This window comes from Lissotriton helveticus, chromosome 11 (genome assembly GCF_964261635.1).
Source record: "Lissotriton helveticus chromosome 11, aLisHel1.1, whole genome shotgun sequence".
Taxonomy (NCBI): domain Eukaryota; kingdom Metazoa; phylum Chordata; class Amphibia; order Caudata; family Salamandridae; genus Lissotriton; species Lissotriton helveticus.
In genome coordinates, this window is record NC_136072.1 from 283,883,998 (window position 1) to 283,907,202 (window position 23,205).

The following is a 23,205-nucleotide window of genomic DNA, read 5'->3' on the forward strand; positions in this document are numbered from 1 at the left end:
GCATTGCAGTGACAATGCCAGATGGAGTTGGGACAGGAGAACTCGGAGCAACACGATCCACGAGTACCCCTCCTCATAAGACCAGAGGCACTTTACTAATTGACTCCCGGTGTCCTATGGGAAGCTAAACATATGACAGTTACCAGGGGAGAAATAGAGCTGTTATTATCAATCAGATGAGGGGCCTTAAACCTGCAGTAGGTGGTGGCATTAATTGTCACTGGCTGCTAGCAGTACTGAACAGCCCTAATACAGCAGGTTACAAAACTTATTACACCTCTGCCGCCTCATTTTAGCTAAAAGGGCACCCAGTGTCCTGTCCAAAATTGTACAAGCAGACCTGGAGAGATGCGAAGCATAAAGCCAGCGGGATAACCATTATGTCCAGGAATATAGCCCGCCTACAACCAAAGTTTGAGGATGAGGACTGAGTGGCATTTGTTAGTACCAAAAAGATTTGCTGGTTTCAGGAGTCTTTGGCTGTGAATGGTACTTTAGCTGAATCAGTGCCAGGCAAAATGGGTTTTGCCACCAAAGCAAATAGATTCTGTAAGGGTGAGGGGGTCTCTCATCCTGGATCTCAACAAAACTAGCTTATATGGTATCAAATTTATCTTTATTCACGACCCAAATGTGTTTGTTGCATGTACCAAGGCCCGCAAGAAACCACAATCCATAGTAGTTGTTGCTAATGTCTATTTGAAGCCCAACCAGTGTGGTAAACCTGAGGATCAATAAGCAATACCACGGGAAGTCAACATGGAATAAAGGCAAAGGTGAAACCCGGTGACATTCATTATCTGATAATATGTGCAGATTTTAATATTTCCCCACCCAAATGTATAAGAAACAAGGCAGTGAGCAAAGAGGAAGCATGCTGGGGTATCCCTTTGCCTGATATTGCCTGCTCTAGTCTAATCAGCAGGCATAGTAAAGGGAGATCTCTGCTAACTTCCTCTCCAATCTAGAGCTGAGCTTCCGAAATGGCCGAATCACTTGGGGCTCCTATGTTCCAAAGCAATAAGAGAAGTGGTAACCTAATTCCAAACAACCAATGGGAACTGGTGATGAAATATAAGTAATTCAGTGGCCTAAGGGTGATCAAGACCCTCTGTGCTTCAAGTATGGAATAGTGACAGGGTTTGAAAGTCCTCCATGTTATATTGCTAATATCTTCCCAGATAACAGTTGGAGAGAAGTAAAATGGATTGCAGATAGCTAATCAATCAACAAGAACATGCTGATGGCATCCATGCATGAATATCTTCTGAATATTCAAGCTGTGGAAAATGGAGACCATATTGTGATAATAGGAAATTATAGGACTCTGTTAAGTGAGCTTACACGCAAATGGTCTCCATCGAGAGTGGCCAAGTAGAATGGCATGTTAAAAATTTACTCTGGGTGGTACCATAAGGAGGGTAGACTTGCCAAGTCAAAGGTCTATAACGCATATAGGTACCAGCATCATTCGTTAATCAATGATCAAATGTTTAAGAGCGAAAGGAGCAAATGCAAAGCCCCACTAAGAAAGAAGAAATCAAACTACCAGCAAGGAGTGTGGAGCGACCTGATTGAGGCAGCAGAAGAAAAAAATAGTAGATCCTTTTCGGGGAAAATTGCCAGAGTGTTCAGGGATGGTCCAAATAGTCACGGCCATCAGATTTGCTCACACACCTAGGTGGACCACTAAAAGGTAGTAAGTAATAATAGTGGTGGTTTGACACATTTGGGAGAACTTGCCAACCATAGACCATGCGCCTGGACGTAGAAAGAGCAGTCATTGAGCAAAAGGCCAATAAAGCCCCTGGCCCGATAGTGTCCCAGTGGAGATGTTTCACTCTGACCCGAAGGTCTGCTCAATGATCCAAGATAGTTAGCTCAGCAATTGGGAAAAAATGCATCCCCTCTTTGTGGCAAACTGCTATCATGGTGCCCTTCCACAAAAAAGGAAGTAAGATGCTCCCCAATAATTTCAGGTCTATTTCATTATCATAGAGCACCTGAAAAATCTTTGGCTGTGTACTTTCAAATAGGCTGCAAGGGTGGATTGACAATAATAATGTTCTTATTGATGCATAGGCTAGATTCTGTACAAGCATCAGCATTATCGATCACGCTGTCAAACAATATATGGTGTGTGCCAAATATAGAAGGGTGCTCAAATTGTCTCTATATCTATCATTTATAGATTTAAAATTGGTGATTGTCAAGTCAAGTCAAGGTAAGCTTTATTCGATTGTTATTGTACCAATCATCAAAGCACATACACAAAAAAAAACAAGATAAAAAATGTATATAAAATTGTATTATGTATTACACAAGATAAAAACTGAAAATACACAGCAGTGTGTTTAGGATGTCATAAAACCATACAGCTACAAATGCTATAATTTAAAACCTGCAATTCACAGGAAATGAAGTACCCAGAAATTACAGAGCATCGAATATCATATGTTTCTGCTGCTGGATCGCCTTCTTAAAAAACTTAGCTACTCTCTACTTAACGTGTTCATCTTCCAATAGCTGCAACCAGATAAAAGCTGGATGGCATTGCCGTACACCTTGACGTCTTAAAAGTGGAAGTATCCACACTTTCCTCAACTCCACATGATATGTACAAAAAAATATTAAATGAATTGTGGACTGCTCAAAACATTTGTCACAGAGGCAAAATGTCAAATTTTGTGACCAGTCATTCATGGTGTTGTCATTATTCTATGGACATTACCCAATCTAAATTTTGTCAGAAGCATCCCGTCGAAGACTCTTGTTACAAATAGTAGGAAAGGCTCCATTCGTACACAGGAAAGCGTTAGCTGGTGGTGTATGATGCTAGGTTTCACCATTTCCCCTGCCATTCCCAATGACCTCAATAGTTGTTGACCCTCCATTCTCAGTGCCTTTCTCGACACGCCTAACATAGTGGTGGGATTCCTCACACATTCCGGATGACCTAGGTCCTTCATGAAACTACATATAAACTTAATTCACTGGATCTTTAGGGCCCCATCCAAACCCAAACTATCCTGAATTATATCTCTATGTAACTTTGTCTGCTCCTTGGTCTAGATCCAATGCCATACGAGTACTGGTTCCAATCTGATGAGATCTGAAATAAAAGAAAGACCCAGCTCCTCATGACAAACAATGGAGGACATGCTAGGAGGAGCAGACAAAATATACAGCAAGAAAGAATTTTCTACCTGCTAAAGTGGGAGGGTATTAACAAAGCCCCACACGTATGCCCCATACATAGTGGCTGTGATGCAGTTTGCTTTAAATATTTGCAAAAGTTCCCCTGGTGGCTTCTTCCCCAATTTCTTAACAAAGGATGCTAGGGCTGTGGTTGATCTGATGAACGCAAGTTTTTTAGTAGTTATCGCCTGGGACCAGGTGTCTTTCTGGCTGAATAGAATGCAGAGATACGAAAAATTCCGGGTTATGGCTAACTTAATGCCATCCAGAAATATTTCCCTTACTCTCTGAATCCCTTTGCCGCATCTCATGACAAAAGTTTTAGAAACGTTAATGCTAAGTCCCAGGTCTTTCATAAAGTCATTAAAACTGTCGAGGACCCTCTGCAGGCCATTTTGGGTCCGCACCATTAAAACCGCATCATCTTCACCTAGAAGGGCAGGGATAGGTCGCCCTCCAACTTGTGGGAAATCTTGTCCCTGCCTAATCAGTGCTTCGCCCAGGCCCTTTATGAGCAAATTAAAAAGAAAGGGGTCAGGACACAATCCTGCCTGTCGCCTCTCCTGATGGGGAATGAATCAGTACACTCCCCTCCTATGCCATAACAGACACTGGCAGAGGCTCTGTTGTACAGTTGTTGCAGTAGCGCTCTAATGTTTGGGTCAACCCCCACTGCTATAAGAACCTCCCATAGCCTCCCATGCCTTACGGAGTCGAAGGCCGCAGTGAGGTCCACGAACACCAAAGAGAGACAGCCCTTTTTTGCTTTGGTGTATTTGCCAATCAAAATAGACAGGTTTAGGCTTTGTTCCGTAGTGCCTAGCCCTTCTCGAAAACCATACTGTAGGTCGGTCAATTCCTGATTGTCTTCTCCCCAGTCTGCAAGCGCTCCAGAACAATGCGGCCCTCCAATTTTACCATTGAGTTGAGAAGGGAAATCAGCCTATAACACCCCGGGTCATGACTATCACCTTTTTTAAATATTGGGATAATTGTTGATTCCACCCAAGTCTTTGGTATTGATGTTCTAAAGCTGGCATTTTTGACTTGAGTTATTATGGGGCTCCAGAGGGAGATATTAGATTTAAATAAAGCAACCAGCACTCCGTCTTGCCCCCCAGACTATTGGAGAGCGCTCTAATCACGTCATACAGTGTAACTTGCAGCTCTACCTTATCTGGCTGAGCAGGCAGGGTAGGGAGCAGTTGTGGATCAGAATTTCCTTGCCCGTTATAAACCTTGGCATAATGCTTAATCCATGCCTCCTCGGATATTGCGATCTCAATTGTGGGACCGTTACTGTCAGATGGAATGGGTGCCCTTACTGCCCTCCCAAATGCCACACTATCTTTCTGTAAAGCCGCTGTGTGAAGAGTTTCCCATGCTTCCTGTCTCAAGATGCATTTTCTATCCGTGATGACCCACTTGTACTCTGCTCTAACCTCTCTCACCCTGTTGGGGGATCTCGGTTGCCTATGCAACTCTTATTTCAGGTTAGTATATGCTTGTGTGCATCTTTATCAAACCACCCTTGTTCTTTATGATTGTTGCGGGGTTTCACAGTTAATAAACTCCTGATCTCATTACATATAACTAAAAAGGGATATACAATGCTGTTACAGGAGGATGTCTCATTCAAACAGATGTCTAAAGCTGGTTTACTATTCTTAATTGTTTTAGTAATCATCGCATCAGGGTCCACTTTAGACCATCGTATGGAGTGTCCGTTAGTTCTGCTCAATTCGAGGTTACCTGTTATTGGGTGATTTTGTTTGACCTTCTTAGATTTGCGTGGAGGAACTTTAACCTCCAGACAAAGCGGGGAGTGGTGACTCAATGGATTATCACCGACCTTGAAAGGAAAAAACCCTTGGTGCAAATGAGCATGAAACTAACATTAAATCGATTGTAGATGCTAGGCCTCTTCCATTCAAAGTGCTTGGAATGGATACAAGGGGGTTAGTAGGTCATTGATAAAAACCGGATTATTATTATGCACGAGCTCATTAAACAAGTTACCCAACGGCTTGTGACAGAAGTGAGTATTACGCACCCCGCCATCATTCTCAAGTCCACAAATCCTAATGTCAACAGAGTTACTCATTGCGGAGTTAAAATCCCCCATCAAAATAATCATACAATCTGAAGTATCCGCATTGCAGACATCTGACAAAGTCCCGGATAACTTCCCAGCCACAGTGCTAATTTCACCAGGTGGTATATTGTTATGGAAATGAGCCAAAACTATGCAGTGGATGTTAGATTTTGGCCTGGCATATGCTGTCCACTATTCCAGTGGGCACCTTGCACCAGTCCATATGACCCCTTATTGATGGTAGGTTAAAGACAACCTTTATAGAAAGCTATCCTAGTGGTAGCTGTGGAGAGCAGCCTTAATGCTAAGTCTTGGAGGAATGTGAAGCAGCTTGATTTACCAGTCTATAATGACCAAATGAAAGGAGAATCACACCAGGTATATATATAAAATATATGAATGTATTCTAAAAACATCCCTCTAGTCTCTTTATGAGGCTAGAGGCAAAAGTACATTCAGTAAACTTAATATCACACAGTAAATTAGCACAATATACGTTGAGCCCAAGGGGCGTACCAAACCATATTTTAAGAAAGTGGTACCAGAAACCACCCAAGGTAGTGACATAGGGAACCCACGGGGAACGCATGCAGTGTGAGAACACAGCCGCAAATCACCATTAACTTCTATGGGGAAAGTTGCAGTTGGAAATTTAAAGATAAAGGACACTTAGGAGAGGACTTGGAGCAAACCCCCTTAGACTTAAGGGGTTCTAGAGCCAGCACCCATGGAAGCACCGGAGTACTCAAGTTACCTCACCCAGGGAAGCCGGGTGCATAGGTGTCTTTTGGTGTCGGGTTTTGTTGCCGTTTTCAATGCGATCTGCTGCAAAGTGCTGCTGCCGTCCAAGCGGAAAGTGTCTGGGGTGATCGAAGCCTGGATCAAAGATGAGAAGAACCTGAAAGCAGAGGGGGCCGAGTCTGGGTCACTTGCCAGTGACCAGCAGCACAATTGTCAAATGCCCACCAATGTCGGGTGATTTCAGGTGAAAAAGGTGATGCTTGACTCTTCAGCCACAAGGACCAGGAGGTGTCGACGAAGACCAGGATCTGGGTTTGAGTTGTCCCACAAAGGATGTCGAGTGCTGCAGTATCGGTGCCCAGATTGGACCCAACAAGCCTTGGCAACAGCAACCCACGCAGGAATCAAAGAAATGCTTTGGTGCGGACCAGCAAGGTCTGACGGACTCACCACACAGTGGGGAGACAGGGCACGTCTGGGGCAACCAGAGAAGCCCAAGGATAATCAGAGTTGCCTTTCGAGGAGACCCACCAGTCGACAGACCAGGGATCGTGAAGGAGCCTCAAGCGGAAATGCAAGAAGTGGGCTCACGGAACACTCGTGGAGTGTAGGCCCACAATCTTCAGTGCAGATGGTGCACAGGGCTTGGGCTACAAGTAAACCAAAGCACAACTTCAAGGAATGTCGAGAAGTCAATGCACTAGCAAATGTGCATGCAGTCCAGGAGTTCCGATTCCACGTCACTCGTGAGGGCTGCTGGTCTCAGCTTTGCTGGGAACTCGGGTCGGCCTCTGAGAAGTCTTTAAATCCTCTTCCTGTGTTGCAAATACTTCCGATCCTGGTGGGAGCTTTGGAAATGCAGACTGGCAAGATGCTTTGATGGTGCCTGCATGAGCAGGGGAGTCACTCCTTGACCCCAAGGAAGATTCTTCCATCCTCTAGTCTTTAATAGAGCGCCGAAGTTCCAGGATTCAGTTCCAGAGTTTCGTCCAGGTGTAATCTAAAGTCCTGTTGCCAGGGGTTCCTTACTTATACTAAAGAAAGGGGTTGGATTTACTCTGGGAACCCACCTATGGGAGGGACTGGAAAGAGGGGTGGCTACACGCATTTCCTTTTTCCAGTTTCATGCCAGAGCAGGGGCTGGTAGCTCCTTCAACCGGTTTGAACTAGACTATGCACAGGGACACCAAATGTGCCCACAGTACAGACTTATTGGCACTCTCAGAGTGCACCCACCCAGCCCCAATACCTAAAGATTGTCTGGGAGGTGCTTACACCTCCCTCTGAAAGGAAACCTATTGTCCAGGGCTTCCTGCAGCAGCAGGAGGCCAGACTTGTGTCTGTGGCTGCAGCATCCATTTTGTGATGTTAGGGTTCTTTTAAACTATTACCGGGCAGACCAGTGTGTACATGTCTCTCCATCTAGAAGGGTGGAATTCCACCCCCGCCGCCAGAACCGGTGGGGGGGGGGGGGTAGGATTCCAAAGTGTTTGACACCAAACATGACATGTTTCCATGCAGCCATTCCAAAGTTAGCATTTACCGTGAGGTTATAATGCAATTAAGAGTATATGGTCTGGATGCATCACAGAACAGCCTCAGAGAATAGATTCTGAAATCTGCAGAGGGGTCCTGCTCATGCATCAGCACCCTCTCACACCAAACCAAGCACTCTGCTTTCAGGATTGATAAAGCCTACCATAGGAGTGACTGATAGGTTTATATGTGTCAGTGATTAAAGGTAGATATAGGTAACTTCTATCTTAGTAAGGGGTGCATGCACCATCTTACCCAGGCTGCAGTAGCAGTCCTGTGGTGTCATTTTGGAAGGGTTCCCAGGGATGGCATAATACATGCTGCAGACCCTGGTAGGCCTCCGGGGTACCTATGCCCTTAGTACCTAGTGTACCATATACTAGGGACTCACAAGGGTACCCCAGTAACCAAACTGGAGTGCACCTATAGTACATGCAATCAATTTAGAGAGGAAGCAGCTAGGCTGAGGTCCTGGATAACAGGCCCCCAGCCAGACTAAAGTCAAAAACAGGGAAACACCAGCAAAAAGTGGGGGTAACCATGGTAAGCAAATCCTACTTTCCAACACCCCCCCCCCCCCAACGCAGGGTCATTAAACTAACCATGACCAGTTGAGTCTTTATGTTCTAAGTGGAAGTATCTGGAGACTCCATCTGCATTGGCATGGTTACTTCCAGGTCTATGTACCATTGTATTGTCCATCCACTGTGGGGAAACGACCATATCAAAAGTTTGGGGTTTTCACCCTTCATCCGTTTTAGCTATAAGAGGGCTTATGGTCAGTCTGAACAGTGAAGTGAGTGCCAAACAAGTATGACCTCAGCTTCTTCAGAGCCGAAACCACAGCAAAGGCCTCTCTCTCAATAGCTTACCAACGTTTCTCTCTAGGGGTCAGCCTTCTGCTAATAAAACTGGCTGGTCCCGACCTTCATCATTCAATCGTGACAGCACAGCCTCTACCCCCAACTCAGATTCATCTGTTTGGACAATGAATTCTTTGAAGTAGTTAGGAATTTGCATAATTGGTGCAGTGCACATGGCCTGCTTCATGTCATCAAATGCCTTTTGACAGCTAACTGTCCACTTAACTTTCTTTGATATTCTCTTAGATGTTATGTCATTCAGGGGTCTCACAATGGATCCTTACCCCTGGAAAAATCATCTGTAGTACCCGGTTAGGCCCAAGAAAGCTCTGACCTGAGTCAGGGTAGTTGGAGCAACCCAGTCCATGATGGTCTGGATTTTGATCTGCAATGGTTGAACCTGGCCTCCACCTACAAGGTGGCCCAGGTGTACAACCTGACTCTGCCCTATCTGGCACTTAGTAGCCTTGATAGCTAGGCCTGCTTTTTGCAGGGCCTCTAAAACATTTCTCAGGTGGACCAGGTGATCCTCCCAGGTGGAGCTAAAGACAGCAATATCATCTAGATATGCTGCACTATATTCTACCAGGCCTGTTACGACTCTGTTCACTACCCTTTGAAAAGTGTCAGGTGCATTTTTCAAACCAAAGGACATTACCACAAATTGATAGTGCCCACTAGGGGTAAAAAATGCTGTCTTTGGCTTTGCATCATCAGCTAACCTGATCTGCCAATAACCAGCTGTAAGGTCAAAGCTGCTCATAAACTTGGCTGAGGCCAAAGTATCTATAAGTTCATCTGCTCTTGGGATTGGATGGGCATCAGTCTAAGTGACTGCACTGAGACCCCTGTAGTCTACACAAAACCTCATCTCTCTCTTACCACCCTGGGTGTGAGGCTTAGGTACCAAGACCACTGGACTAGCCCAAGGGCTATTCGATGGTTCAATAACTCCCAAATCGAACATATTCTGGACTTCAGTCCTGATACAGTCCCTGACATTGTCAGGTTGCCTGCAAATCTTATTTTTAACAGGCAGATTGTCCCCACTGTCCACCTCATGAGTGCACCAGGTTGTCTAACTTAGAGTCAGTGAGAACATGTTCCTATATTGAATGAGCACCTGTCTACAATCAGCTTGTTGCTAAGAAGTGAGGGTGCCTGCCAAGGCTACGCCATCAACTGACCCATCATCAGGGTTCTGTGAGAGCAGGTCAGGAAGTGGATCACTCTTTTCCTCCTGTCCCTCATCAGTAACCATGAGCAAGCCCATGTCTGCCCTGTCAACATAAGGTGTCAGTCTGTTGACATGAAGCACCCTATGGGGGCTCCTGGGAGGTCCAAGGTCTACCAGATATGTTACCTCTTCTTTCTGTTCAACAATTGTATGGAGGGCACTCCACTTGTCTTGGAGGGCTGCTGGGGCCACCAGCTCCAACAACCACACTTTCTGTCATGGCTGGTAAACAGTCAGCACAGCCTTTTGGTCATGCCAGGCCTCTTGCAATTCCTGGCTAGCCTCAAGGTTTTTGGTTACCTTGTTCATGTATTCAGCCATCCTGGAGCAGAGACCAAGTACATAGTCCACTATGTCCTGTTTAGGGTGTTGAGAGGTAACTCCCATCCCTCCTTCACCAGACACAATAGACCTCTTACAGGATGCTTAAACAGAAGTTCAAAAGGGCTGTAACCAACCCCCTTCTGAGGAACCTCCATGTATGTAACTAAAAGGCAGGGTAGTAGGATGTTCCATCTTTGCATAAGCATTTCTGGGAGACCCTTGATCATACCCTTTAAGGTTTTGTTACATCGTTCAACTACACCATTGCATTGTGGGCGATAGGGTGTGGTGAAATTGTAATTCACTCCACACTCCTTCCACAATGCAGTCAAATAACTAGACATGAAGTTTGGATATCTGTCAGAAACTACCTCCTTAGGGAAACCCACTCTTGAGAACACTCCCAAGAGGGCTCTGGTCACCACAGGTGTTTTAGTAGTCCTAAGGAGAATTGCTTCTGGGTACATAGTGGCATGGTCCACCACCACTAGGATAAACCTGTGCCCTGATGCTGTCTGAGGATCCATGGGACAAACTATATGGATCCCCACTCTTTCAAAGGAAACCCCCACCATAGGAAGTGGTATCAGGGGGGCCTTTGTTGTACCACCTGCCTTACAACTGGCTTGACAGGTGACACAGGAGCGACAAAACTACTTGGTGTCCTCAGACATGTGGGGCCAATGAAAATGAGGGACAATTCTGTCCCAAGTCTTGTTGTAGTCCAGGTGTCCTGCTAAGGGAATATCAGTGGCTAGTGTCAAAAGGAAACCCCTGAACCTCAACGGTATAGCCAACCTCCTGGCTGCACCAGGCGTGGGGTCTCTACTCTTTGAGTACAGGAGTCCATCTTCCGAATAAATCTTATGGGTGCCACTAGCATTCCCAGCAGCCTCAGCAGCAGCCTGCTGTCAGAGGGGTTCAAGAGAAGGGCAGCTCTGCTGCTCCTGACTCAGATCTTCCCTGGAAGGGCACCTGTCCCCAAGAACTCAACCTAATCAGGCTGAAGCTCATCTGGGACAGTTCCTTCTCAGGAGCACAATCATCTCCCACAAGAAACCAATCTTCACTCTGAGTCAGGAGGGAAGGAACTGCCTTAACCCTACTGCTCATTTTCTTGGAAGTCACCTGGTCCATTCTTCTAGGATCCAGGGCCTTTTCAGTTTTAGTCATTTTGGCCTGTGACCTAGTCACAGCAAACACATGTACATATATCCCTAACATTTCTGCATGGGTCCTGAGCTCCACTTCAGGACAGGCTGAAGTCTCTAAATCACTGCCAAGCAAGCATTCAACAGGGAGGTCTGCACTTACCACAACTTTCTTGAGGCCAGTTACCCCTCCCCAGGAGAAATTAACAACTGACAGGGCATGGTTGGTCCTGACATTGCTAGCATTGGTCACATGGTAAAGTTCACCAAGTATGATCTGCTCAGGGTCCACAAGGTCTTGTTTCTCCATTGCGACACTTGCCCCTGTATCCCTGTATGCCAAAGCCTCTTTTCCATTAAGTAAAGGCTGCTCTCTGCATTTGCCCAGATTACTGGGACTCACATAGGAGGACATATCCATGCCTCCATCACAGATCAGTACAGCCTGAGTTGGAACTCTGACTAGGTCAGAGTCCATCTCAGAACCCAGGGCTAACCCTTCTACACCCTTATTCTGAGTACCACCACTTGGAGCTGAACTAGGGGGGACCGTTGCCTTAGGGGCAATGTTGGCTGGAGTTGAGTCTTTGGACCTATTACAATCACTCCTCCAATGGCTTTTATTTTTACAAACTTTACACCATGGTTTCTTTTGGCCTCTCTTCTTGGAAGATTGGGATTCCCCACCAGTTGAAGACTTTTGGAGACCTTGTGAAGACTTCTGATCTTTACCATTCTCCCAACCCTTATTAGGATCTTGCATCTTCTGGTCATCACCATGGTTCTGTACCTTCTGCTTCACCCTGGTTCTGACCCATTTGTCTGTCTTCTTTCCCAATTCTTGGGGAGAGGTCAGATCAGCGCCTTGAGACCCTCCGGGTGAGTAGCGCGCTATACAAATGCCCATGATTGATTGATTGATTGAGATCAGAGTCTACCAGGTGCTGATGCAACAGCTGACTCTGACAGTTATTAAGGATCTGTTCCCTCATAATTAAGTTGTACAATCCTGTATAATCACACACCTTACTGCCAAATAACCTGCCCTCAAGAGTCTTAATAGCACAATCAACAAAGTCAACCCAGTCCTGAGTCTGAGCCTTTTGGATATCTCTGAACTTTATCCTGTATTGTTTAGTGGTTAGGCCAAACCCTTAAATCAGAGCATTCTTCAGGTCTGTATATTCGTCAGCATCCTCTTCTCTAACAGTGAGGAACTTGTCTCTACCTATGTCTGCAAAGGAGAGCCACAAGATAGCTGCCCGCTGCTCCTGGGGGACCTTCTGAACTGTGCAGGCCCTTTCCAGTCAGTTATCCATTTGTGGAGGTCATCCCCACTCTGGTAGGGAGGGATAATCTTGTTTAAATTCCTATGGTTTTGAGATCTTTCTTTACCACTAGGAAAGTTGGTGCCACCATGGAACTCTAGTCCCATCTTTTGTCTAGCTTTTGCAAGCTCTAGGGACTCCCTTTCTAAGGCTACTTGCTGTCTTCTTATTCTCAGCTGGGCTTGATCAAACTTGAGCTTCCTTTCTCTCTTCTCCTGGGAGGATTCTCTCCTATGAGAAGAGACAGAGGTCCTTATAGATACACCATAATAATCAGACTCCACAGAAGGAGATCTGGGCCTTCTAGGTGTACCTCCAACTCTTCCTGGGGGACAAAGATAGGGCCACCCTGGCCTTCCTCCTCATCTCCAGTAGGATCTGCATGGTCCAGGTCAAGGTTATTGTTACCTTCATGGTCAGCATCAGAGTCTGAGTCCTGGTGGTTTGTACCACCAGCCTCTTCCTCCTCTGCTGCCCCATCCCCACTGCCTGACCCCTCAGACTCTGAAGCCTTCTGAAGATCATCTAACAGTAGTACCTCTCTGAGGCATTGGGCTTGGGCACTGTTGCCTGTCTTCAGTTCCCTCATAGTACACAAAGCCCTTAAATCTAGGAATGGGAATGTCTCATACTTGGAAGCCTGTAAAACACTGACATCTGGCAGGGACCCACTGGTTCCTGGCCTTGAAGACATTATTAGTGAGGTGTGGTGTATGCACCTACCTACTCTAGTTGTAGCCTACTAAACTCTCTTGAGTTGTAGAAAGAGTGTGCCAAGCTATGGACATTTTATTTAGATGGAGAAGCACTAACCTATTTAATTTGTGAATTGAAAAAATCAAAACTTGTTTGTAAAGGCTACAGCCTTGAATGTACTAAACTTTTTTAAACGAGCGTGCTGTAGTGGTAGCACGGTTGTCTTTCCCGTGCCTGTACTTGAACCTACCTAACACGAGCCCATAGGACTCGACCACTACGCACTATAGCTTTGGTGACTACCACCTTTTTGTAGAATATTTAACAACTTTTAAACCATTTCTCATTCTTACTTTCAGATTTTAATTCGACACAAAGAAAAACATTTCTCAAAATATTTCACATGATATTCCAACAGAAATTCACATATATACATCAAATCATATGTTTCATATTACACAAAGTACACTCTCATCAGTTAATTCCAACAGATTCTTCAGTTGTCCATTATTGGCTCAATGCATTTCGGGCCGCAGATTGGCCCTTCTTCAGGAGCCTAGTTAATCTAAAAAATAAATATATAAACAGTTTTCAGCCTTATATTCAACATGAGTCTGTAGAAAACAAGTATACTAAAACTCAATTCATTTGTATTGTCATCTGTGTAGTCCATTTAAAAAAAAAAACACCATTCAAATCAATATGATAGTAGACATAAAAAACCCAACACCACACCGATTTGTGAAAAGTGAGACAAATGCAAAATCAATGCTTACGTCATCCAACGATGAACGGGACAACTTCCTAATGAAAACACAAAACGCTTCTTAGTGTTGTTGATCTCAGTACTTTGTTTCGGTTACTCTACTAGCAATGTGTCTGTCCGTTCTTACCTAGATTCAGACGTGTAAACCAAGTAAAACAATCAGCTCTGTCCTCCCAGCTTCGTTTGCGTACAAACTCCGACCGGCTCTGTGAACACAGAAACCGCCATCAAACTCAATGATCTTTGTACAAATCTAGCCAAAACCTCTAACAACTACCTTCAAACGCGTGCATACCTTCTATATTGGTTTAACCATCTCATTCACTTTCCTCCGCTGTCGGTCGTCTATCTCCATCGTTCCGACCCCAGAACGCGTTTACCGGGACCTCTGCTTTCCTTCTCTATTTAAAAACATCAACGACGGACTATTCCACCCTATGCGCCATCTTGGAGAGGGGAAATATGCTCCGACTCCAAAGTAGTCAAAGATATCTGTCGTGACTCAAAGCCTGTCAAAAGGTATATCCAAAATACAACCACGCAGTCACTAATTCAAGGTTTGACTACTCTTCTACGGTTCACATAAAAACGCCATGTAAAACTGCACGACTACAGGCGTAACTCCATTCCTGATCAAACAGATGATGTCCCTAAATGTGGACAAGTCAAACTTTATAGACAAATCTAATCCTCACAAACATGGACAAACACGAATGAGAACAAGTGTAAATGAGTGCAAAAGAATTAAAAATAAAAGAAATGAAATAAATTCAGAAAAATATGGTGGGTTATTAGATGTAACAGGTAACGATAAGATGCGAATTTTTAGCGTTACACGCATGTACAGGTACAGAGAACTTTCATGTGTCCATCGTTACAAAAAGCACGCAAAATCAATACGTTCATTCAACCCCTTCGTATCTTGAGTCCCCATTCTTTTTATCCAATAAGTCTCCCTTTGAAGGAGGGATCTAGTGAGATCCGTGCCTTCAAAGAGTTGAACTTGCTCTAACACTGCAAATTGCAATTGCCCAATGCTGTGTCTCTCTTCCATCCAGTGCATAGCTAAACAGCTCTTGGTATTTTGAGTCCTGATAGTACTTTTATGCTTGGAGATCCTTAGTTTCAACTTCCTTTCTGTCTTCCCTACATATAATTTTCCACATGGACATTTAATGTAGTAAATTAGGTTCATTGAGTTGCAATCAGAATTGTGAAACAACTTGATTTCTTTTCCTGTCTGCGGGTGATGTAAATTTGCTCCTACGATTACGTTATTGCAGTGTACACAATTTGAGCACTTCTTCATTCCTTTATACGATGTTTGTTGCTTCTGTTTTGATGAAAATTTCAATATCTTCTTAAGATTTTTTGATCTGGTAAATGCATAAAACGGTTTCATGCGAAAAATCCCTTGAAAGTCTGGTTCATTTTCTAGAAGACCCCAGTGACGATTTATGATGTTTTTTTATTTTTTGTGTGCTGGTACAAAATTTAGACACAAACACATTCCTTTCTGTATTTACTTTGGGTTTCTGTTTGAGCAAAAGCTTCCGATCCTGCGCTAGTATGCAGGTTTTTGCTTGATCAAGCAATTCTTGGGGGTATCCCCTTTCTTTATATTTCTGTTGTTGTGTTCCAAGATTAAGTTCGAGCTCGGCAGTCTCTGAGCAAATTCTTTTAAGTCTCATAAATTGTGAGAAAGGAAGATTCCTCTTCAAACTTGGGGGGTGAAAACTTTGAAACTGGAGCGCATTGTTAACATCAGTATCTTTTCTAAAAACTGTGGTGGAAATCTTGGACGATTCTAATTTAATTTGTACATCAAGAAACAAAATCTGTGAATCACTGATTGTGTATGTGAATTGGATATTTTCGTCAAAACTGTTCAGTTGAAGCAACTTGTTTTCAAGCTTTTGTTTGCTCTCTGTCCACAGTATAAAGATATCATCTATGAACCTACAAAAAAGTTTTGTGTGTTCCTGCCACTCTTGGTCATTATAGATATAATCTGCTTCAAATTTCGTCATGAAGGTATTGGCATACGCTGGGGCCCCAGCGAATCCCATGGATGTACCCTTTTGTTGTGAAAAAAAATTGACCGTTCCATGTAAAATAACTGTGGTACAAACAAAAATGTAGGATCTCCAAAATAAATACTTTATCAGCTCTGATTTCAGGTTGGCGCAGCAGTGCCCATTCAACAGCCTTAATGCCAGATTGGTGGGGTATAGACGTATATAATGCTTTGACGTCCACTGTGCAGAGAATCATGTTTTCCGTTGGGATAACTTCACCAATTTTGTTTTAAAAAATCTGTAGTGTCCTTTACATATGATGGCCACATTTGAACAAATGGTTGAAGAAAAGTATCAAAGTAGTTGCCTAAGGGCTCAAATATGGTTCCACATCCCGTCACTATCGGCCTCATTGGTGGATTATGTAAATACATGTGAATTTTAGGAAGCACATAAAGACGTGGATGTCTAGGATAATCAACTGTTAAAAATTGCTTAGTGGAGATCGTTATAAAGCCTTTGTCTAATGCGTCATTCAAAATCAATGCAAGGACAGTTGTTAATTCCTTGATGGGATCATTATCCAAAGGTAAATACGTTGACTCATCTGAAACATGTTCAGTGAATTTAGTTTTGTAAAAGGATGAATCTGTTCCGATGCCGACCGGCCCAACACTGCAGGAGTGAAGAACGTCCCAGTCCTCTACCCTCACCGTGGCCCCGAACACCCGCAATCAAAACGGATGGTGGAGAACACGACACCGGGAGAAGGTGGGTAACAAAACAAGGGAACCCAAGGTCTTGGGGAACACAACTCGTCTCCTCTGGCTTCTAGGCAGCTGACAGCTTGACACAGACGAGAACGCTAAAATGAAAGAAGGAGACAAGATTAAACACACCCCTACTACTATTACCAGTGCCAAGTACACATACGACCCACCAACCTCCCTGCTTACCCCAGATAACAGACGGGAGTGGCTTGATACGAAACAGGAATTCTTCCACTGCAATCGTATTGGTTGTTTCTTGCGTAACCCCAGACCAACCACGCCTCCTCGGGAAACACCGAGAATGACAAAGGGGGTGGAATTCACAATTCTTAGGACAAAAAAAGGACAGGGGAAAAATGGTATCAAAGGGAATACGAAAGACACCCAAAAAAAACCTGGAATCTAAAAAAGAACACGAAGGTAGCACAAAAACGGCCGTTATTCAGCTCCTTCGTGAAACCACCCAAACACAGCGTATAACAAGGTGGTTTGGACTCAAAAAAGGGATAATAACGGGACGTTAAAACTCAAAGAAAACGCAGCCGCGACTCCCAGAACGTCACCGAAAATCAAAAACAGGTCCCCAATAAAGGGTTCTGAAATGCCCAAGGGAATAGGAAAACAAGGGAGCAGGGGAAAAAAGGGGATCAAAACCAGGCACTAGTAAAGACCGCTGGAACGGAGCTCGAAGGAAGGGAAACAAGGTAGAACCACAGGAACAGGAAACACACGGCAAGGGACCAATAAAGAAACCAAGCACCTGTTTCCTGTTGGCAGCCCCCTTTTAAAGCGAGCTCCAGGGAGCGTCCATAAATTCGCATATGCACTTGGCACTTTTAAGAAAAACCGCTAACGGGGAACTAGACAGAAGGAACCAGGCCCCCTTGAACCCCAACAGAATCCATCACAACAATGGCTCTCCCTTTGTCCGCCTTTTGGATCATTAGTTGATCGTTGTTTTGTAGTGCAGTCAGTGTTTGCCTGTCTTGAAAAGACAAATTTTTCTTCGTAGATCTCTGCAGGTTTAAGTTTTGAAAATCTCGTTGTACAGATTTCTCGAAAGCATCTAGGACTTTGTGAGATACTGGAGCTTGAAATTTAGATTTGGGCCGAAATTCAAGGAACTCAGTCGGTTCCTTCTCCGGTTGACTTGGTACCACATTGTTAAAAAAATGTTTGAGGCGGAGAACCCGCATAAATTTGAAAAGCGCTACTTCAATTTCAAGTAAATTCATGTCATATGTTGGAACGAAACTTAAACCTCTATTCAAAACTCTTTTCTGGTTCGTCGTAAGATCTGTTTTAGAGATATTAACTACTAGGTTTGTCTCTGACTCCTTGTTCGCGCTTTTTCGATGACTTCTCCTGGTTTTGCTCCTGCTTTTGATGGTCCCGGCACTTAGCTTGCATCCGTGACCATAGATAAAAAATCTTTTGTGCCAGTGGTACCTGCTCCGTCTTTCGCGGACATATCTTTGGGTGCTGTTTTATCACCTATTTGTGTTTGAGCTGGAGGTCTACTTGTACTTATATCTGTGTCTGATACACTGTTTTCTTCAGAAGTTGTGACCGTGGATTTCTTTTTCAAATAAGAGCGTCTTTGGGCATAGACTTCCGCCCATGTATACACCTTGTTAAGTTTGTAATCCAGCGTGTCTCTTTTGTATTTGCGTAATTTGCCTTCCTGAAGTTCTTTAGTATATTTATCAAGGTGTGTGTTAATATCCTCAAGTGCTTTGTCCCAGTCAACTTTCTCCATTCTTTCCTCCAAATTCTGTTTGATCTCTTCTATCTCAGTTGATAATTCATGTATGACCCTGGCCAATTCTTCCAATAGTAGTAAGATAAGATCTAGACAACACTTATTCAAAATGGAATACCTTTTTTCCATAAAGTCCTTGTTCAGATGGAATCTATATAGCATAGGTTTGATAGACATTCTTAAACCACGTGGTATCCGTTTAGCTCTGTGGTACAGTATCAGCGTGGAAGCGTGTAATTTTTGACTCAGTTTGCGTTTTACTAAAAACTCAAGTTGTTTAAGCTGCTGAATAACTGTGTTTCCTTGGACATTTGATGCTCTTACTTCACGGATGAGAGCATAGATGTCTGTAGCTTGTTCTGTTGTATAGGCTAAAATGTTGGCCCTATTGTCCGTGAGACTTGTGATAGCGTCGAATGCCATTTTCGGGTGCTTTCTCTTGTAAGACAAAAAACAAAACTTTATTTAGATGGAGAAGCACTAACCTATTTAATTTGTGAATTGAAAAAATCAAAACTTGTTTGTAAAGGCTACAGCCTTGCTATGGACAGTAGAACTTCAGTAGAACTTATTGTATTTAAGCTTGTATTATATGTACCTTTGGTACCTTTAGTGGTTTTCAGTTAGTCAAACACTTGAGATTATCTGGTAAAACAATGGCAAGTTGGAATCCCACATGCTGCACACCAATGTGAGAAGTTGGCCTGGCATATGCTGTCCACTATCTTACTGGGCACCTTGCGACCCCTTATTGATGGTAGGTTAAAGACAACCTTTATAGAAAGCTATCCTAGTGGTAGCTGTGGAGAGCAGCCTGCTGGCTAAGTCTTGGAGGAATGTAAAGCAGCTTGTTTTACCATTCTATAATCTCGTGAATGACCAAATGAAAGGAGAACCACACCAGGTATATATATAAATATATGTATTTATTCTAAACACATCCCTCCAGTCTCCTTATGAGGCTACAGGCAAAAGTACATTCAGTAAACTTAATATCACACAGTAAATTAGCACAATATACATTGAGCCCAAGGGGTGTACAAAACCATATATTAAGAAAGTGGTATAAGAACCACGACTTGCATAGATACAAGACCTAGAGCCTGTAGAAACACTGGGGACACCAGGAACAACCCAAGGTAGTGACACAGGAGACCCAAGGGAGACGCGTGCAGTGTGAGAACACAGCCGCGAATCACCTTTAACTACTATGGTGAAAGTCATGGTTGGAAATTTGAAGATAAAGGACACTTAGGAGAGGACTAGGAGGAAACCCCCTTAGACCTCAGGGGTTCTAGAGCCAACACACATGGGAGCACTGAAGTACTCGAGTTACCTCACCCAGGGAAGCCGGGTGCATAGGTGTCTTTTGGTGTCGGGTTTTGTCGTCGTTTTCAATGGCGATCTGCTGCAAAGTGCTGCTGCCGGCCAAGTAGAAAGTGTCCGGGGTGATCCAAGCCTTGATCGAAGATGAGAAGAAGCTGAAAGCAGAGGGGACAGGGTCTGGGTCACTTGCCAGAAACCAGGGGCACGATAGTTGAATGCCCACAGATGTCGGGTGTTTCAGATGAAGAAGGTGAAGCTTGACTCTTCAGCCACGAGGACCAGGAGGCGTCAAAAACAACCAGGATCTGGATTGAAGCTGTCCCACAAAGGATGTCGAGTGCTGCGGTGTTGGTGCCCTGATTGGACCCAACAAGCCGTGGCAACAGCAACCCAGGCAGGAATCAAAGAAATGCTTTGGTGCAGACCAGCAAGGTCTAAGGGACTCACCACATGGTGGGGAGTCAGGGCACGTCCAGAGCAACCAGGGAAGCTCAAGGAAAATCAGAGTTGCCTTCGAGGGGACCCACCAGTCAATGGACCAGGGATCGCGAAGGAGCCTCAAGCAGAAATGCAAGAAGCAGGCTCATGGAACCCTCTTGGAGTGTAGGCCCACAATCTTCAGTGCTGATAGTGCTCGGGGCTTGGGCTACAAGAAAACCAAAGCACACCTTCAGGTGATGTTTATAAGTCTATGCACTAACAAATGTACACGCTGTCCAGGAGTTCGGATTCCACGTCACTCGTGAGAGCTGCGGGTCTCAACTTTGCTGGAGACTTGGGTTTGCCTCTGAAAAGTCTGGAAATCCTGTTCCTGTGTTGCAAATACTTCAGAGTCCAGTGGGAGCTTTGGAAATGCAGTACTGGCAAGATGCTTCATTGGTGCCTGCTTTAGCAGGGGAGTCACTCCTTGACACCAATGGAGATTCTAGTCACTAGTCTCTAGTCTTCAGTAGAGCGTTGAAGTTCCAGGATTCAGTTTCAGAGTTTCGTCCAGGTGTAATCTAAAGTCCTGTTGCCAGGGGTTCCTTACTTATACTAAAGAAAGGGGTTAGACATACTCTGGGGACCCACTTATGGGAGGGTCTGGAAAGAGGGGTGGCTACACGCATTTATTTTGTCCAGTTTCGCACCAGAGCAGGGGCTGGTAGCCCCTGCAACCGGTTTGAACTGTGTTATGCACAGGGACACCAAATGTACAGCCAGTGCAGACTTTCTGGCACTCTCAGAGTGCACCCACCCAGCCCCAATACACGAAAGCCTGTCTGGGAGGTGGTTACACCTCCCTGTGACAGGAAACCTACTGTCCAGGCCTCCCCTGGTGGCGTTTTGTCCAGCAGAAGGAGGCAAGACTCGTGTCTGTGGCTGCGACATCCATTTTGTGTTGCCAGGGCTCTTTTAAAAAATTACAGGGCAGACCAGTGTGTTCATGTCTCTCCCTCAAGAAGGGTGGAATTCTACCCGTGCCACCAGAACTGGCGGGGTGGGGTAGGATTCCAAAGTTTTTGACACCAAGCAGGACATGTTTCCATGCAACCATTCCAAAGTTAACAATTACCGCGAGGTTCTAATGCACTATATGTATATGGTCTGGCTGCATCACAGAACGGCCTCAGAAAATAAATTCTGAAACCTGCAGAGGGGTCCTGCTCATGCATGGGCACCCTCTCACACCAAATCAAGTACTCTGCCTTCAGGATTGATAAGGCCAGATAGGTTTATATGTGTCAGTGATTAAAGGTAGATATAGGTAACCTCTATCTTAGTAAAGGGTGCATGCACCACCTTACCCAGGCTGCAGTTGCAGTCCTGTGGTGTCAATATGGAAGGTTTCCCAGGGGTGGCATAATACATGCTGCAGCCCCTGGTAGGCCTCTGGGGTATCTATGCCCTTAGTACCTAGTTTACCATATACAAGGGACTCACAGAGGAGACCAGTAACCAAACTGGAGTGTACCTATGGAACATGCAATCACTTTAGAGAGGAAGCAGCTAGGCTGGGGTCCTGGATAGCAGGGCCCCAGCCAGAATAAAGTCGAAAAACAGTGAAACACCAGCAAAAAGTGGGGTAACCATAGTAAGCAGATCCTACTCTCCTACAGTGGGTAGTGCCCAAAGAAAATTTGAAAGTCTGATAATAGTGATCCCCCGCACGAAAGGCTATGTTTCCAATCACCAGTTATTCGAGAGTCCACCCTTAGGTCTGCCTCCTAAACCCTTTAATGCTTTGGTGTTAAACATCTTGAAACCATTGATGTGGATTTGGTCCAGGGACCATGTTTCCTGCAGTCCCAATACAGGCGGGATCTTGAATTTTTGTGTGCAGCCCTGCGATATTCCATGAGGTGATCCTCGAAATGGGGTCCGCGGGGATAGGCAAAGGACTCATTGGAAACACACCTGAGGAGATGATCTGATCCAAACCTCCTGTCTCCCGCGGGCTGATACAATGAACAGATGGGTCTGGTCGCTGATCAAGAAATACTGGGTCACCATCCCTCAGTATTGGGTCAGGTTCCAACTGCATATAGGGTACTCTTTTTGCTTGATTGCTGCAATCTGAGCTGACTACATGTTCTGGGGACCCTTTTTCTCGATCCAATATTACTTCACCACCCGGTTTTAACTGCTGGGAATCATGAGTCAGTCAGTCGATATCTTCCATGGTATTGAAAGGCTCAAAATTATGGCCCTGCTATAAAACCCTGCTCTAAGGGAAACCACGAGGTTCTAGGAGGTTGATAGAAGAAACCTAGAGGGACAACACTTACCCCTTTACTCCTAGCTGCCCAGTTGCCCACCCTATCTAAAATTATTCAAACTAAGGCCCGGAGACCGAAAACATATCACAACAAAATCGCCGGGCAGGGCTTTATTGGATAATTCAACCCACCCAATTTGTCATGCCATCTTGAATCCCGTGATAAGTTTTGAATTCAGTCCTACTTTTCTGCTTAAAAAATGCAAGGTTTTATTTCGCCGGGTAGATCAGTGTTCGGCCTCTCCTAATGGTAATGGGGGAACATTACGGAATACGGTGTGGCTTCTCCCGGAAGATGCACGTTTTCTAAACCTTGTGGGCTACCTTGGACGGGCAATTGGATACCCAGCCTGGCTTGATTGTGAGCCCCTTCACCTGGCAATAAACCTTCCCTACCTACTGACACCCGTTCAGAATCAGATGTACTATTGAAATACCCTTGGACTCTGCCCCGTACAGGATAAGAAGCCTCCTGTCATGTTCCCCTTGTGGGTACTGGTGTTGAGCCCCGGGGTGCAGATTGTACAGGGTTGCCTGATGTAATGTGGTGGATTGACTCTTGATTAGATGATGGGTCGCTGAGTAAAATATTACCCTGGGGGTGTTCTATCTCATGATCACCTCTATTAGTAGGAG